Source organism: Chlorocebus sabaeus, chromosome 25 (assembly GCF_047675955.1).
Source record: "Chlorocebus sabaeus isolate Y175 chromosome 25, mChlSab1.0.hap1, whole genome shotgun sequence".
NCBI classification, from domain to species: Eukaryota; Metazoa; Chordata; class Mammalia; order Primates; family Cercopithecidae; genus Chlorocebus; species Chlorocebus sabaeus.
Genome location: NC_132928.1, coordinates 65,114,998 through 65,134,082, shown reverse-complemented (window position 1 = coordinate 65,134,082; position 19,085 = coordinate 65,114,998).

Sequence of the window (19,085 nt, the reverse complement as noted above, 5' to 3'; positions counted from 1 at the left end):
TCAGTGTCTTTTGAAAGCAGTTTCTCCTTTGCTTGGCCTCTAAAATCATAATAGGTTATGAACCCTAGATCCTGAGCATTGCAGCCTCCTCATTTCTTTCTACATGATCTAGCTGACAGTATTCATTCACATAGTTTTAAATAACATCTGTGTGAACAATTCCTCATTTATATTCTCGGCCAATAATGTTTCTCTGCTATTTCTTTTAAAACCAGTGGTTTATCTGACATCTCCACTTGGAGATCTCATGGTTACCTAAAACTCAGCATATTCCAATTTGAATTCTTCAGTCTCCTCCCTCACCCAAGTCTGTTTCTCTCTCAATCTTTCTCATCTCGCTACATATCACAACCAACCATCCAGTTGCTCAAAATAGAAACATGCTTTCATCCTTGATTTAACTTCACTGTCATCCCAGACTCCAATCTATCACTAAGCCCTGTAGTTTCTCTTTCCAAATATACCCAAAATCTGCCCTTTTCCTCATCTTCATGGATTTTATGTAAAATTATGATCTTAAATGTAGTTATACTCTCAACACTGCCTGGGGAATCTCCTAATGTTTTCTGGATCACTAAGAAAATGATTTCTTACCTTCTCCTCTCTTCTCTGCTCTCATAAGTCATACTTTTCTTTGGGAAGTATGAATATAAGCTAGAATTTGTGGATAGAACATTTGAGAAGAGGGAGCTACACTTTGTAAACACACACACGCAGATCCTGTGGTCTCCTTAAAGATCACTTTGAGTCTTTGCCTGAATACTAAACTGGGTATACTTAGAGTGAGCTACTGAAATCTCCTATTTAGATTTACTAAAATAATTTCTTTGTGACTCTTGTAGTTTCCCTGTTGTCTTCCTAAATACAACATCTCATGCAGTAGATAAACTAATAAAAATATAACTTGTGTTTACATTTTCCAAATAACTTACCAAGCTCTTTTCTACTTGGAAACGCTGCATGATGAGTTTCCTACCCAACTCTCCATCCTCGTTTGAGGTAACTCTCTCCATTATTCAATATTCTTTAGCATCTTTGTTTCTTGTGCTTCTTTGAACACATAAAGTTCTTTCCTACATCAAGGACTATAATACCCTCTGCCTGAAATTGTTTTCCCTACTCTTCATGCATGGTTAGCTCCCTAGACTCCTTCAGATGTCTGTTTAAATATCCCTTACATGTAAAACATAATTTTCCATCTTACCCACCTAAGTTCCCATATTTCTTTCAAGGTCCCTACCAGGGTTGTTCCATGGCTTCTTTATGTCTTTCACAGCCCTTATTACAATATATACACGTACATTTCCTTTTATATTTGCTTATTTACTATAAGTCTTCTCTCCAAATCAAACCCTCACAAGACAAGATGCAAACCTCTTTGGCTTATCAATGTATAATAGCTACCTTCAAAAGACCAAAACATAGTAGATGTTCAGTAAATATAATGCTCATTGAATACATGTATGAATTTGTTTTCAAGTTCAAGTTTTGTAACTTGTCAGAATTTCCATTTCCTCATATTTAGGTGGGAAAAATGTTACTTACAATCATGATAATAATGGCTAAAATGAGATAATGCCTGGTAAGGTCATTACACACTAAATATAATGCTCCTCCTTATATTCACATATTTTTCTTGTAGGATATATTTTCCATGTTATGGCACAAAGAGGAGGACCTAAAGTTTAAAATAATGATCTTAATGAACTTAAAAGACAGAAAGTAGATGTCAAAGACCCTGAAAAAGCTAGAATTTGTGGATAGAACATTTGAGAAGAGGGAGCTACACTTTGTAAACACACACACACAGATCCTGTGATCTCCTTAAAGATGACTTGAGTCTTTGCCTGAATACTAAACTGGGTATGCATAGAGTGAAACTCCATAAAATGAAGCAAAGAACAACTAAAGCATAGCTATAACTTGCAAAATTCCCAAAGCTTACACGAGGTTGGAAGGTTTTTGCATTCCAACCAGATAAAGTAGACAGATTTCATTACATACACGAAATATTTAGAAAAGATCTACGAAGAATTATGCCCCAGCTTTAGGTCTACATTAGTCCTAAATAAAGACTACCCTAGACCCACTCAGCAAAGGCAGAAAAAAGCTTCAAAAAGATCAAGCTGCACTGCAAATAACTTCACTACCTAGCAAAAGTCAATAGACTGTAATGGAAAATATCAAAATCTCAACACTAAACATTATGACATGACAATGTCCAGAATTCTTTTAACAATCTACTTGTTACATACAAACAAGTAGAAAATGTGACTCATAATCAGAAGAAACTTTAGTCAATAGGAACAGAAACCGAAATGACAGACGTGAACTTTAAAACCGCTATCAAAGATATGCTCAAAAATTTGTGGGAAAACATGAACATAATAAAAAAAAACTAAAACCTATTTTTTAAAATGTAATTGTAAAACTAAAAAAAAAGAAAAAAAAGAAAAAGAAAGGTTTTATTTTTTGGTCCAAAATACAAAAAACAAACAAACAAACAAACAAAAAAAAACCGTATAAGTCTAATACCAAATTAGAAACTCTAGAAATAAATATCAGTGAAACTTAAAGCACAGCAATATAAACTATCTAAACTGAAGCACAGAAAGAATAAACTATACGAAGATGACTGGAGTCCATCATCCAGTAGTTCCTAGCTCTGATAAACAAATCCATTATAGTCTCAAAATACAAAATCAGCATACACAAATTAGTAGCACTGCTGTACACCAACAATGACCAAGCTGAGAATCAAATCAAGAACTCATTTCCTTTTACAACAGGGGCAAAAAAATAAAATACTAAGGAATACACTTAACCAAGGAAGTGAAAGACCCTTACAAGAAAAACTACAAAACACTGCTGAAAGAAGTCACAGATGACACAAACAAATAGAACTACATCCTATATTCATAGATGGGAAGAATCAATATTGTGTAAATTACCATACTTCTCAAAGCAATCTACAGATTCAATTCAATTTCCATCAAAATACCATCACCATTCTTCACAGAACTAGAAAAAACAATCCTAAAATTCATATCGAACCAAAAAAGAGCCTACATAGCCTAAACAATACCAAGCTAAAAGAACAAGCCCAGAGGCATGACATTACCTGACTTCAAATTATACTACAAGGCTATAGTTACCAAAACAGCATGGTACTGGTATAAAAATAGGCATATAGTCCAATGGAACAGATAAAGAACCCAGAAATAAAGCCATATACTTACAGCCAACTGATCTTAAAAAAAACGTACACTGGAGAAAGGATACCCTATTCAATAAATGGTGCTGGGAAACTGGCAAGCCACATGTAGAAGAATGAAACTGGATCCCCCACCTCTCACCTTAAACAAAAAGTAACTCAAGATGTATCAAAGACTTAAGTCTAAGACCTGAAACCATAAAAATTCTAGAAAACTTTGGAGAAACTCTTCTGGATATTGGCTTGGACAAAGAATTCATGACTAAAACCTCAAAAACAAATGCAGCAAAACCAAAAATAAATAAATAGGGCCTAATTAAACTAAACTACTTTTGCACAGCAAAAGAAATAATCAGCTGAGTAAACAGTCAATCCACAGAGTGGGAGAAAATATTTGCAAACTATGTGTATGACAAAAGACTAATATCCAGAAACTACAAGGAACTCAAACAAATCAGTAAGAAAAATTAATAATAATCCTATCAAAAGTGGGCAAAGTTCATTAATAGACAAATCTCAAAAGAAGTATAAGCAACCAACAAACATATGAAAAAATACTCAACATCACCAATCATCAAATTAAAACCACAATGAGATACTACCTTGCTCCTGCAAGAATGACCATAATTAAAAAGTCAAAAAAACAATAGAAGTTGGCACGAATGTGGTGAAAAGTAAACATTTTTACACTGCTTGTGGGAATATAAATTAGTACAACCACTATGGAAAACAGTATGGAGATTCCTTAAAGAACTCAAAGTAGAACGACCATTTGATCCAGCAATCCCACTCTTGTATGTCTACCAAAGCAAAAAGAAGTCATTATACAAAAAAGACCCACGCACATGCATGTTTGTAGCAGCACAATTCACAATTGCAAAGATGTGGAACCAACCTAAGTGCCCACCAACTAAAGGGTGGATAAAGAAAATGTGGTATATATACACCACTTAATACTATCCAGCCATAAAAGAAGAATGAAATAATGTCTTTTGCAGCAATTTGCATGGAACTGGAGGCCATTATTCTAAGTGAAGTAACTCAGAATGGAAAACTAGATAATCTTTATTCACACTTATAAGTGAGAGCTAAGCTATGAGGACACAAAGGCATAAGAGTGATATGATGGACTTTGGGGACTTGAAGGGGAAAGCTGGGAGGAGGGTGAGAGATAAGAGACTATGTACTGGGTACAGTGCACCCTGCTCAGGTGATGGGTGCACTAAAATCTCAGAATTTGCCACTAGAACTCATCCATGAAACCAGAGAATCACCTGTACCTCAAAACCTATTGAAATTTAAAACAACAACAACAAAAAAATACAAAAACAAACAAACAAACAAAGACAACTGGAGTCTATATAATTGTAGGACATAATTAAGCCATTGACAACACATGTAATTAGAATCTCAGAAGGAGACGGTTCCCAGAAAAAGAAAATACTTAAAGAAATAATAACCAAAAAAAAATTCAAAATGTAAAGCAAACCATAAACCCATACATACATAAACCTTAGTAAGAATTAAACAAAATAAACACAAATAAAATCACATCAAGCCACAACAGAATCAAATTCTTGAAAACCAATGATAAAGAGAAAAATTTTTAAATGGATTGAAAAAAGAGGACATTATGTACAGAATGACAAAAGTAAGAATTAGTACTGGCCAGGCGCAGTGACTTATGCCTGCAATCCCAGCACTTTGGGAGGCTGAGGCAAGCGGATCTCCTGAGGGAAGGAGTTTGAGACCAGCCTGGTCAACATGGTGAAACCTTGTCTCTATTAAAAAAACAAAACTTAGCTGGTCATGGTGGTGGGTTCCTATAATCCCAGCTACCTGGAAGGCTGAGGCAGGAGAATTGCTTGAACCTGGGAGGCAGAGGTTGCAGCGAGCCAAGATTACACCACTGTACACCTGCCTGGGGTAACAGAGTGAGACTCAAAAAAAAAAAAAAGAAAGAAAGAATTACTACTAACTTTCCATTAGAAAAACAGGCAAGCCAGAAATCAATAGAATATAAAGTGCTAAAGCCACCCCCCAATAAATAAATATATGCCCAAAAGTCTGTCAACCTGAAGTTGTAAGCCCAGTGAGAATAACCTTCAAAAATGAAAGTAAAATAAAGACATTTTCAGACAAACAAATCAGAAGGAATTATTCACTTCAGACCAGCAATACGAGAGTGATAAAGAAAGTGCTTCAGACTGAAAAAAAAAAAGATCCCAGATGTAAATTCTTATCTACAAAATCAAAAGGAAGAGTAGCAGGAATAATAATTGCTAATTTAAGACAAAGACTATATAGTTTAAAACATATGCAGAAGTAACAAGTATAAATTAATAACAAAAAGTGAGGGAAAATGAGGTGTTGTGGTAATTCTTTTTTACATTTATATATTACCTGATGTATTATTTGAAGGTTGAGTGTGATAAGTTAAAGAAGTAAAATTAATAAGGTAATAATCAAAATAAAATGAAATCATATAAGTATGCAATTAAGTCAAACAAAGAAGAAAATGAGTAAAAGAGATATAAAAAAGACAGACAAAATTTAAAATGACGTAAAGCCCAACAATATCAACAATTACATTAAGTTTAAATGATCTAAACACAGCAATTACATCTAGGAATATATTATCTGATTGAAACAAGATCCAACCATAAACATTCTACAAGAAATGAAGTTTGACTACAAGGACAAATGTAAGTTAAAAGAAGAGTATGGAGAAAATTATGTCATGTAAGAGTTAATAAGAACCAATGGGTCAAAGAGGAAATCAGAAGAAAAATTAGAAAATATTTTGAGATGAATGAAAATGAAAACAGGTTATATAAAAAACTTATGAGAAATAGCTTAAATTGTACTTACAAGAACATTTATAGCTACAAATACATACATTAAAAAAGAAGAACAATCTCTAATCAGTATCTTAACCTTTCACCTTAAGACACTAAAAAAGTAGAGCAAAGTAAAAGAAGCAGAAAGAAGAGAATACTAAGAATTAGAGTAGAAATCAATGAAATAGAAAATAGAAGAGCAATAGAGAAACCAAAACCTGATTATTTGAAAAGCTCAACAAATTTTGATAAACCTTTAGCTAGATTAATCAAGAAAAAAAAGAAGGAAGACTCAAATTACAAGAACGAGAAATAAAAGAGTGGGGCATTACTACTGATCCTATAGAAATAAAAAGTATTACAAAGAAATACTGTGAATAATAGTATGCCAACAAATTACATATTTTAGATGAAATGGACAAATTCCTAGAAACAGTCAAGCTATCAAACTGATTTAAGAAGAAATAAACAATCTGAATAAATCTATAAAGAAGTAAAGAGACTGAATTTGTAACCATAAACGTACTTTCTTCCAAAACAAAGCCCAGGCCCAGACGACTTCAATGGGGAATTTACCAAACATTTAAAGAAGAATTGATACCAATTCGTCACAAACTCTTCCAAGAAAAGACAGAGGAAAGATTACTTCCTAACTCATTCCAAGGGAACAGTATTTTTCTAATACCGAAACCAGACAAAGATATCATAAGCAAAGAGAACCGTAGACTAATATCTCTTATAAATATAAATGCAAAAATCCTCAACAAAATACTAGCAAACCTAATCTAGCAACATATTTTTTAAAATGTAAACTATGCTTGGTTGGAATTTATCTCAAAAATGTAGGCGGGCTTAACATCAAAACATCGACTACTGTAATACATTGTATCTATAGAATAAACGATAAAAACCACATGATTATCTCAATAGAGAAAAAGTACTTGACAAAATTGAACACACTTCTATAAAAACACTGAACAAATCAGAAATAGAGGGGAACTTCCTCAACCTTATAAAAAGGATTTAAGAAAAACTCAGAGCTCACATCATACTTAATGGATAAAGACTCGATACTTTCCTCCTAGAATCAGGAGCAAGACAAGGATGTTCATTCTCAACACCTCTATTCAAGATTGTATTAGAGGTTCTAGCCGGAACAATTAGGCAATCAATCAATCAATCAATCAATGGCATCTGCATTGGAAAGAAAGAAGTGAAACTATCTTTCTTTGACGATGACATGATCTTGGAGATAGAAAATCCTAATAAGTCTGCTAAAAACTATTAGAACTAATAAAGAAGTTCAGAAAAATTACAAGATACAAAATCAATATATAAAAATAACTTGTATTTCTATACACTTGCAATGAGCAATTCCTAAATGAAATTAAGACAATACCACTTACAGAAGCATCAAAAGGAGTAAAATACTTAGGAATATATTTAATAAAAGAAGCATGAAACTTATGCTCTGAAAATTACAAAATACTAATGAAAGAAATTGAAGAATGTCTAAATAAACAGGAAAGCATCTCATGTTCCTAGAATGAACGACTTAATGTTGCTAAGATGGCAACATTACCCAAGAGACTGAATACAATTCCTGCTGGAATTCCAGCTTACTTCTTTACAAAAATTGACAAATTGTTTCTAAAATTCATATGGAATTGCAAGGGACAAAAAGTAGCCAAAATAGGCCGGGCGCGGTGGCTCAAGGATCACGAGGTCAGGAAATCGAGACCATCCCGGCTAACACGGTGAAACCCTGTCTCTACTAAAAAGTACAAAAAACTAGCTGGGTGAGGTGGCGGCGACTGTAGTCCCAGCTACTTCGGAGGCTGAGGCAGGAGAATGGCTTAAACCCGGGAGGCGGAGCTTGCAGTGAGCTGAGATCCGGCCACTGCACTCCAGCCTGGGCGACAGAGGGAGACTCCGTCTCAAAAAAAAAAAAAAAAAAAAGTAGCCAAAATAATCTCAAAAAGAACAAAGTTAGAAGACTTACACTCCTTAGTATCAAAACTTACTACAAGGCAGTAGTAATCAGAGTGTGGAACTGTCAAAGCTAGACATATAAATGAATAGGATTGAATTAAGAGTTCAGAAGTAAAACTGTGTGTCCGTGTCTTATGTTCCAAAGGGTGCCAAGACAAGTCAGTGGTAAAATATTAATAATACTCTTTCCAACAAATAGTGTGGAGATAACTGAATAGCCACATGCAAAAGAATGAAATTTGATCCCTATTCACATCATATAAAAAATTAACTCAAAATAGTTGAAAGACCTATATGTATGAGCTAAAACTATAGAACTCTTGGGGAAAAAAAAAAAAGTAAGAATAAATCTTCATGATTTGGATTTGGAAATGGATTCTTAGCTTTAAAACCAAAATCACGAGCCACAAAAGGAGGAATAGGTAACTTGGACTACATCAACATTAAACAAAACAAAACAAAAAACAAAAAGAAAAATTTTTGTGTTTCAAAGGACATTATTAAGAAAGTAAAATGAGCTGAGCATGGTAGCTGAGGTGAGAGGATCACTTGAGCCCAGAAGTTCCAGCCCAGCCTAGGCAACATGGACAGACCCCTCTCTCTACAAAAAAAATACAAAAATTAGCCAGGTGTGGTGGCACAGGAAAATCGCTGGAGCCCTGGAGGTCGAGGCTGCAGTGAGCCAAGATCACACCACTACACTCCAGTCTGGGCAACAGAGCAAGATCCTGTCTAAAAGAAAAAGAAAGAAAGAAAGAAAGTAAAATGACACCCCACACAATAAGAGAAAATAATTGCTAATCATGTGTCAGTTAAGGGACTTCTATCTGGAATATACAAAGAATAATTCAGAATATTTAAATATTCCATAAATATTAAATAAATAGAATATACAAAGAATAATTAAAACTCAATAATAAAATGACAACCTGATTTTAAAAATGAGCAAAGGGTCTGAATAGGGATTTCTCCAAAGATACACAAATGACTAACAAACATAAAAAGATGCTTAACAGCATTCGTCATTAGGAAAATCAAATCAAACCCATGATGAGATACCAATTCATTTCATTAGGATGACTAAACTCAAAAAGACAGATGACAGGAAGTGTCTCTAAGAATGCAGGAAAATTTTATAAAATTTTAAATTGTTGCATTGCCAATAGGATGATAAATGGTGCAGCCACTTTGGAAAATAGCTTAGTTCCCCAAAATGTTAAACATAAAGTTATCATATGACCCAGCACTTACACTCCTAATATATAAGTGATATGTGATCCCTATATATTAAACATATGTCCAAGAGAAATGAAAACATTTCCACATAAAAACTTGTACATGAATGTTTATAGCATCATTATTCATGATAACAAAAAGTGGAGATAACTGACCGAAATGTTCATCAACTGATGAATGGATAAACAAAATGTTTTCTATCCATACAATGGAATAGTATTCACCCATAAAAATGGAATGAAGTACTGATACATGCCACAACATAAGTGAACTTTATAAACATTATGCTAAGCAAAAGAATCCAGGTGCAAAGCACTATATATCATTCTATATCAATTAAATGTCCGGGTTAGGCTAATATATAGAGTCAGAAAGTAGGTTAGTGTTTGCTTATGACTGAATGGGATTGGGGACATAAGTGGTAGTTAAACTTCTGGGGTTCCATTTTGAAGCTAAGAAATGTTCTCAAATTTACTTACTTATGATTGCGTATACCTGGGAATATACTAAAAACCGATGAATTGTACACTTTAAATGGTTGCATTGTATGGTGTGTGAATTATATTTCAATAAGGTTGTTATTTTATAAAAGAGTTAATTAAAAGAAAGTTAGAACAGCTATAATAATTTCAGAAAAAGTAGACTTCAAGAAAAGGAATAGTAACCAGATTTTTAAAAAGAGAGCTACTTCCTAGATATATCATAGTGATATACAGTAATTCATCAGGAAGACATAATGTTATTAAGTATGTGTGCACTTAATAATTATGCTTCAAATATGTGAAGTGAAAACTGACCACATTGAAAAGAATAATAAACAAATAATTCGTTAAACATGGTTTCCAATACCCTCAGCAATTGACAGAAAAAGTGGACAAAAATCTGTAAGGATGTAAGACTACTAAGTAGCTTAAACTATGACAATTATAGGACATTTCACCCAAAGATAGCAGAATATACATTGTTTTCAAGTATATGTGTAACACCTATAGAGATAGATCATATAACACTCCATAAAATGAGTAAATTTCAAAGGTTTCAAATCATACAGAATAGGCTCTGTGACTACAATGGAGTTAAATCAGAAATCACTCTAATTTCATCTAGAAAATTCCCAAACATTTGAAATTAAACATAACATGTCCAAATACATGATGGTTTTATATAAGAAGTATAAAGGAAATTTTTTAAATATTTGAAAATTAAGAAACCTGAAAATACAACATATCAAAATTTGTGGGTAGGGGTCAGGTGCAGTGGTTCATGCCTGTAATCCCGGCATGTTGGGAAACTGAGATGGGAGGAGCGCTTGAGCACAGGAGTTTGCAATTAGCCTGGACAACACAGTGGAACCCTATCACTACAAAAAAAAAAAAAAAAAAAAAAAAAAAATTGAAAATTACCTGGGCATGGAGCACCTGTAGTCCCAGCTACTTGAGAGGCTGGGGTATGAGGATTGCTTGAGCCCTGCAGGTCAAGGCTGCAGTGAGTCATTAGTGTGCCATTACATTCCAGCCTGGGTGACAGTAAAAACCAAACCTCATCTCAAAAAAAAAAAAAAAAAAAAAGTGAGATGAATTTTAAAAAGTAACTAGAAGGAAAATTACAGTTTTTGAAGCTTGTATTGGAAAAGAAAGATTTAAATCAATGATCTCAGTTTTCACTTTAAGTAGTTAATAAAAAGAAAACAAGTTAAACTAAGAATAACTGGAAAGAATAATAAATACAATTACCTGAATGTTTTGTTCCCCCCCCCAAATTTGTATGTTGAAATACCAACACTCAAGGTGATTAGGTCATGTGGGTGGAGCCCCTCATGATTGGGATTAGCGTTCTTACAAAAGACACCCCAGAGCACTAGCTCATCCTTTCCACTATATGAAAATACAGCAAAACAGTGCTATTCACAATAGCAAAGACAGGGAATCAACGTAGTGCCCATCAGCAGTGGACTGGAGAAAGGAAATGCGGTACATGTACACCATGAAATACTAAGCAGCATGAAAAAGAATGAAATCACTTCCCTTGAAGCAATATGGATGCATCAGGAAGCTGTTATCTTAAGTGAATTAACAGAGGAACAGAAAACCAAATACCACACGTTCTCACTTATAAGTGACAGCTAAACATTGAGTACACATGGACATAAAGATGGCAACAATAGACACTGGGGAGTACTAGATGGGGGAAAGAGAGTTGAGGCAAGGGCTGACAATTACCTATTGGATAGTATACTCACGACTTGGGTGACAGGATCATTTGTACCCCAAACCTCAGCATTACACAATATACCTAGGTAACAAACCTACACATGTGCTCCTGAATCTAAAATAAAAGTCAAAATTATTGGAAAATAAGTTGTCAAAACACTTGAACAACTCACAGTAAAAGATACACAAATGGCCAAAAAATACATGAAAAGATGTTTGACATAAATCCTCAAGAAACTGAAAATTGAAATCTTCATGGAATACCATTTTATTTTCACTAGAATGGCAAAAACTATAAATACTGACCATATAAAGTGTTGGTAAGAATGCAGAGCAACTGGAACCTTCATACGTTGCTGTTGAGAATACAAAATGCTACAGCCACTTTAGAAAGCAGGTTGGCAGTTTCACATAAAGTTAAACTTATGTCTACTCTATCACCCAGCAATTCTACTCATAGGTGTTTACTCAAGGGAAATGAAAACACATGTCCACAAAAGACAACCAGAATATGCATAGCCACTTTGTTCATAATGACTAAGACTGGAAAAACCCCAAATGTCCAACAAATAATAAATGAATAAACAAACTGGTACATTCATATAACAGAATGCCATGTAGAAATTAAAGGAAATGAATTATTGATATGTACAACAACTGGGATGAATCTCCAAGATTTTGCTAAGCAAAATCCCAGACACAAAGGGGTACCTACTTGATGTTTCCATTTGTATAAAACTCTAGAACAGGAAAAACTAATCTATCGTGACAAAAAGCAGTTCAGTGATTGTGGACAAAGATGTGTAGATTGACTCCTAAGTGACCAAAAAACATCTATCTGGGTTATGGAACTATTTTATATCTTGATTAGGATAGTGGTTTTACAGGCATATATATTTGTTAAAACTCAAGGAATAACGTATACATTTTAAATTTGTTCATTTTATGTAAACTACACTTTGATATAGTTAACTTATACAGTAAAATTATATATGTTGTCTCATTGATCCATGCCAGACATTTCTGTAATGTCCATCTAAGAGAAGAATTTCCCTTGTGGTTTGCATGGCCACCTCTATCTGTGTTTAGATTCAAAGCTCCCAACACTTAGATTTCTCTAGTTAGAGGTTAGCTAAGGATCTCATTACCTTTGAAATGAGTCACTCCTATTCATAAATAAATAACGTTGCTGATGGAGGCTGCTACTTGCTAGGTTAGGACCATGACATGGAAAGAACAAGGTTCTTATCTTAATCATACCAGAGTTCTAAACCTGCTTTCATCACTGTGTAGTTTTTTCACTTTAAACATATTTAATCACTCTGTGTCTCATTTTCTGTATGTAATAGGGATAACAATGCCCAACTCGATATGTTATGAAAATTAAGCGTTAAAATAAGTGAAGAACCTGAGAACAGCTGGGGTCAATAAAAGTTAGTCTACCATTCCATGTCTCATCACTCACTTATTTTCTATATTTGTTTCCTTTCTTGAATATAAGCATAAACCAGTTGTCTAAGTTAGCCCTAAACCTTTTGGCCTTTGGAGGACTGCCCATCCATGTGTGGTAGAATCCAGTTTTCTCAGGCCTTAGAAATACCTTAGTTATGCTTTCACCTAGAATTATAAATTTATAAATTAGAGATTCTTCAAATCTGACTCTAACCACATCAAAAAATACAATCAATACTGAGTTCGAGTTTATATTCTTTTGCAGCATGTCCTTCGGCATGACCCAGAATCATCTTTTTACTCTTAACTAATGAGGAAACAGACCTTCAGGCTTAGAATAAGTTTCAAATAAGCCTACAGATTGCATCTAAATCCCTTAGTTGTTTATGTGAATAAAACATAGCAAGCTGGTAGCTTTTATCTATTGAGAAAAGAAATTAGGCCAGGCGCAGTAGCTCACACACGCCTGTAATTCTAGCACTTTGGGAGGTGGGCAGATCCACTTGAGGTCCAGAGTTTGAGACCAGCCTGGCCAACATGGTGAAACCCCGTTTCTACTAAAAATACAAAAAATTAGCCAGGTGTGGTTGCAGGTGCCATAGTCCCAGCTGCTCAGGAGGCTGAGGCAGGAGAATCTCTTGAGCCTGGGAGGTGGAGGTTGCAGTGAACTGAGATTGTACCACTGCACTCCAGCCTGGGTGACAGAGTGAGACTTCATCTCAAAAAAAAAGAAAAGAAATTAAAAGATTGAGGCCTACCAAAGGTAGAAGTGACTAACGGAAAAATAGGTAAATTAGACATGAAGTCCGATTATGTTTTGATGAACAAAACTAGAAACTTTTATGCTTCAAAGGATATCATCAAGAAAGTGAAAAGACAACCCAGGGTATGGGAGACAATATTTGCAAACACATATAAGAAATTTATATCCAGAATTTATAAAGAATCCCTAAAACTCAACAATATTAAGACAAACAACCGGCTGGGCACAGTGGCTCATGCCTGTAATCCCAGCACTTTGGGAGGCCAAGGCAGGTGGATCACTTGAGGTCAGGAGTTTGAGACCAGCCTGGTGAAATATGGTCTCTACTATGGTGAAATATATGGTGAAACCCTGTCTCTACTAAAAATACAAAAATTAGCCGGGTATGGTGGTGCACGCCTGTAGTCCCAGCTACTCGGGAGGCTGAGACAGGAGAATTGCTTGAACCCAGGAGGTGGAAGTTGCAGTGAGCCAAGATCATGCCACTGCACTCCAGCCTGGGTGAAAAAGTGAGACTCTGTCTCAAAAAAAAAAAAAAAAAAAAGAAAAAAAAAAGACAAATAACCTCACTAAAATATGAGCAAAAAATTAAACAGATACTTCTCCAAAGAAGATAAATTCCACATAGGCACATGAAAAGATGCTTAATAGCATTAGTCATTAGGAAAATCAGATCAACACCACAATGAGATACTACTTCTCATCTACTAGGATGACGACATTTAAAAAGACAGACACTCATAAGCATCTTCTAGAATAAGAGACAGTTTTTGGAACCCTGGTACAAACTGCCCGTAGGATGAAAAACGGAGGGGCTACTTTGGAAAACAGTATAGCAGTTCCTCAAATTGTTAAACATAGGGTTACCATATGACCTAGCAACTACACACCTAATATATAAGTGGTATGTAGTATATATATATTAGGCATATGCAGAAGAGAAATGAAAACATATGTCCATGCAAACACTTGCACATGAATGTTTATAGCAACCAAAAGTGAAAATAACCCCAACAGCCCATCAACCAATGAATAAATCAACAAAATATTCTATATTCATACAATGGAATATTATTCAGCCACAAAATGTAATGAAATACTGATATATGCTACAACAAGGATGAAGCTTAAAAGCAGTACACTAAGTGAAAGACCACGATCACCAAAGACCACATATTAGATCATTCTATTCATATGAATTCGTCAGATTATGCAAATCCACAGTGACAGAAAGTAGATTCCTGGTTGCCTTCCTGGTGGTGTGGGTGGGGGGTGAGGAGAAGAGAATGGAGTGTGACTGCTAAGGTTACAGGGTTTCTTTCTGAATTGATAAAAATGTTCTAAAATTAAACAGTAGTGATGGCTTCACAACTCTGTGAATACTAAAAACCACTCAATTATAAACTATAAAAGGATGAGTTTTATGGAACGTGCATTATGTATCAATAAAAATGTCATATATATGTATGTACATATGTATATATGTACGTACATATGTATATGTATATATGTATGTATATGTATATATGTATATATGTGTGTAGAGATATATATGTGTATATATATGTATGGTCTTTAGCAAGTGAGAGTTGAGCATACCTGGCAGAAATACCTGAAATAGGAAGAGAATAGGCTAAAAATGACCTTGGCTTATTAAGAGAGAATCTGAACTCTAAGCCAGCTTGTTATTTGTATCCTCTGCTCATAAATCTAGTCATGCATGATACAGGGTGTTAAAGAAATTCAGCCCTGGGAAATGGAAGAGAGAGAAGAGCTAACTGGATCACAGGAAAGGATTTCTAACAAACAGGCCCCTTTATTTTTAAAATAGTTCCTCTTTGATTAGTAGGCATAGTGAAAAACATAGGTGCCCTATAGGAATCAATCTGGGTGTTTTGTTTCCATCTGAGAAGATAAATTACAGAACAGTGATTCAAAGAGAGAACAACCTCATTTTGCCTGTAATGGGAAACAACTTTCCAGCTATTCATTGCTGGATCTTGGAAGGCCGTGGTGGAGGGGTGGGAGTAGGAATGTAGCTAGGCTCTGGTGTTAGGCCCAGGTTTAAATCTTGGCTCCATCACTTTTTTGCTGTGTCTTTCAGGACAAGTTGCCCTGAACCTCAGCTTTTTCATTTGCAAATGTGAAGAGCAGGATCTGTTTCATGGAATTGTTAGATAAATTAAATGAAATAACAGATGAGGATTTTCACATATATGGTTTATACAGTAAGACATCTATATCCTGTGCACTCTGTTTCCCCATTCTTTATTTCCCAAATACTTATTGGACATCTACTATGTGGAAGGCACTATGAAATACAGCAACTTCAAAGATCCTGGGATATATTTCGGGTAGAGTTAACAGGACACACATTGTTATGGTGAAGCTGTACTGCAGAGACAGAATGTGCCTGAGTCACTTTTTACCCTACGGATCTAGCAGAGTGCCTGGTGTAGAATTGGCATCCATAGATAGTTGATGAATAATTGAATTAATTAATTTAAAGAAAATGTGGCAATTTTCCTATTGCTTAACAATTTGAACTTATGGCCAGGCATGGTGGCTCATGCCTGTAATCCCAACACTTTGGGATGCCGAAGTGGGAGGATCGCTTGAGGTCAACAGTTCAAGACCAGCCTGGCCAACATGGTGAAACCCTGTCTCCACTAAAAATTAGCCACACATGGTGCAGGTGCCTGTAATCCCAACTACTTGGGAGGCTGAGGCAGGAGGATCACTTGAACCTAGGAGGCAGAGGTTGTAATGAGCCAGTATGGCACTACTGCACTCCAACAGCAAGACTCCATCAAAAAAAAAGAAAAAACTTGAAATTTTTTCTTCCAGTTCAGAGCTAACTTGGAAGAATCTATTCCATATAACTCAGATTCTCAGCAAATTTTTAATGGGTGATAATATGAGAAATCAAGTGATCCTGAGATTCAAATTGCTCTACACATACTAGCAAAACCAAGATGACTGCGGTCCAACTGATACAAATATTGTAAAATTAAGGGAGAGCAGAGGACTTAAAAACAAACTAGAGTTTTGGCTCCATCATCGACTGGCTATGGCAACATTTACTTACCACTCTCAGCCTCAGTTTCTTCTTCTTAAAAATAGGAAAAAGAATACATAATTCATGAAGCTGATAATAGTATTGAAAAAAATACGTGATTAGTGTTCTATGTGCCCAAAAAAATCCATGTACATTAAGGTTTAATTTTCAGTTGTGGTTTTACTGTCCAGAAAAGCCATAAGGATAGCTTTAGAACTATGAATACATATGCACATCAAAAAATGCTACCATGTACTAATAAAACATTAAATTTTTAAACAATTGCTCATCATTATACAGTAAGTTTTTTTAAAGTTAATTTTATACAAAAAGTTTATCTAAACAGTAATAGCATCTTCAATATACTAATTTTAAAATGAGGGGAAAATTTGCTTTGTTCTACTTTGAGTAATTCTAGGTTTCTGTAACAAGGCAAAAAAACAAAAATGCAGAGAGAAATTTGTGTTTTTTACACAACTATGAAAGTGAGCAGCTGCATTCCATATACCTGTTGATGGATACTAGGCTACTTATATTCTATTGTTTCAGTGTGTTGTCCCCCTCTAACTAATTGGAGTAAGTTCAAAATGGTGAGATAGAGAGAGAGAACACAGAGGAAGAACTCTTAGGCCCAGACCCAGAAGTGTGATATTATACAGACTTCTCTTCTTAAGAATCTGTCGGATCTACAGTAGCAATGCCTGTGCGATAATTGCAAGGAATAAACAGGTTACACAAATATATACATACCATAGTAATAACAAGTGTTGCCTTTTATTCAATGCCAAATGCTTCCTCACAACAGTACTGAGACATATTATCCTCACTTTACAGGTAAAGAAACAAGATCAGAGTGACCCTAACTTCCCCAGGTCATGCAAATAGGAAGAGACAGAGCCACAGTCACACGGATCTTCCTCGTCCAGAGCTCAGGCACTTTCTCCTTCACTTTCCTGCTTCTCATTAGCCACAAAAATTTAGGAGACTGTTATGTAACACAGACCTTCAAAAAGCATCTTTTCACCCAGATATGCAACAAGAGCACGTCGCTCTTTTCACCCAGGCTGGAGCGCAATGGCACAATCTCAGCTCACTGCAACCTCCGCCTCCCGGATTTAAGCAATTCTCCTGCCTTAGCCTCCGGAGTAGATGGCATTACAGGTGCGTGCTACCCGACCACGCCAAGTTAATCTTTGTATTTTTAGTAGAGACGGGGTTTCACCATGTTGGTCAGGCTGGTCTCGAATCCTGACCTCAGGTGATCCACTCACCTCGGCCTCCCAAAGTGCTGGGATTACAGGCATGAGCCACCGTGCCCAGCCAAGAATTTCATTATACTAAGTGGAAAACTTTCCTTTCTATAGCTTCTTACAGTTTACAAAGTGTTTCATACTCGACCTTATTTGTTATTCATAACTCAGCATAGGCATGATTATCTTTATTTCTGAGATGTGGTAAGGGAGGGTAAAATTGTTTCAATATCTTGCTCAAAGAAGGAAACAGTCCCCTGTCCCCAACTCAAAGTCCTGACTCAAAAATCAGTCAAATAGTTTTAAGTGGCATATAACAGTATGTTATGCTGATACTGGCTACAGTGCAATGTGTTTGATTATCATAAGATCAATATGATAATGAAACATGTAGAGGACTTGGAGGCAGAGGCAGGGTAGAACAGCCAGATAATTCAAGAATTAAGAGTAATATTTAAAATATTAACTATCTTTTAGGAAGCAAAACCAAGGTGACCAAAACTGGCTTCATGTGTCAAGATAGAACAAGAAAAATTGATTTTAAATTGCAGCAGGAAAAAAAAAAAAAAAGAAAAAAGAAAGTTAAATATTGGAAAGTACTTTTGCACCAAAGATCAAAAAAAGAAAAATAAAAAGTTAATATGATTTTGAGACCTTTCCCCTGAAAATTTCTATAATGGGATTGATGAGATAACACTCATGTTGGGTAGAGTTGGGTGTGGTCTTGTCCAGAGCCTAGGAGCTAAAGCAGAGACTCCTATTGTGCACTCTGCTACGAATTAGAGAAATTTGCAGTAAAGTGTGGGTTCTGGTCATGATTATGCCCCATACAAGCCAAGTGACATAAATCAAGGCACTGGATCCTACTGAATCTATTTCCTCAATTGGAAAATTTTGATGGCAATCTCTGCCATATTTCTCCCACAGAATTGTCATAAACCACCCGAATGAGGTGACTGTGAACTATACATGTCTTTACAATCACACTCTCATTTTGTGTGTTGACTTCTTCAAATTTAACCAAAAATTGGTCCATTTTGTGTTTTACCTATGTAATTGTCTTCAATACT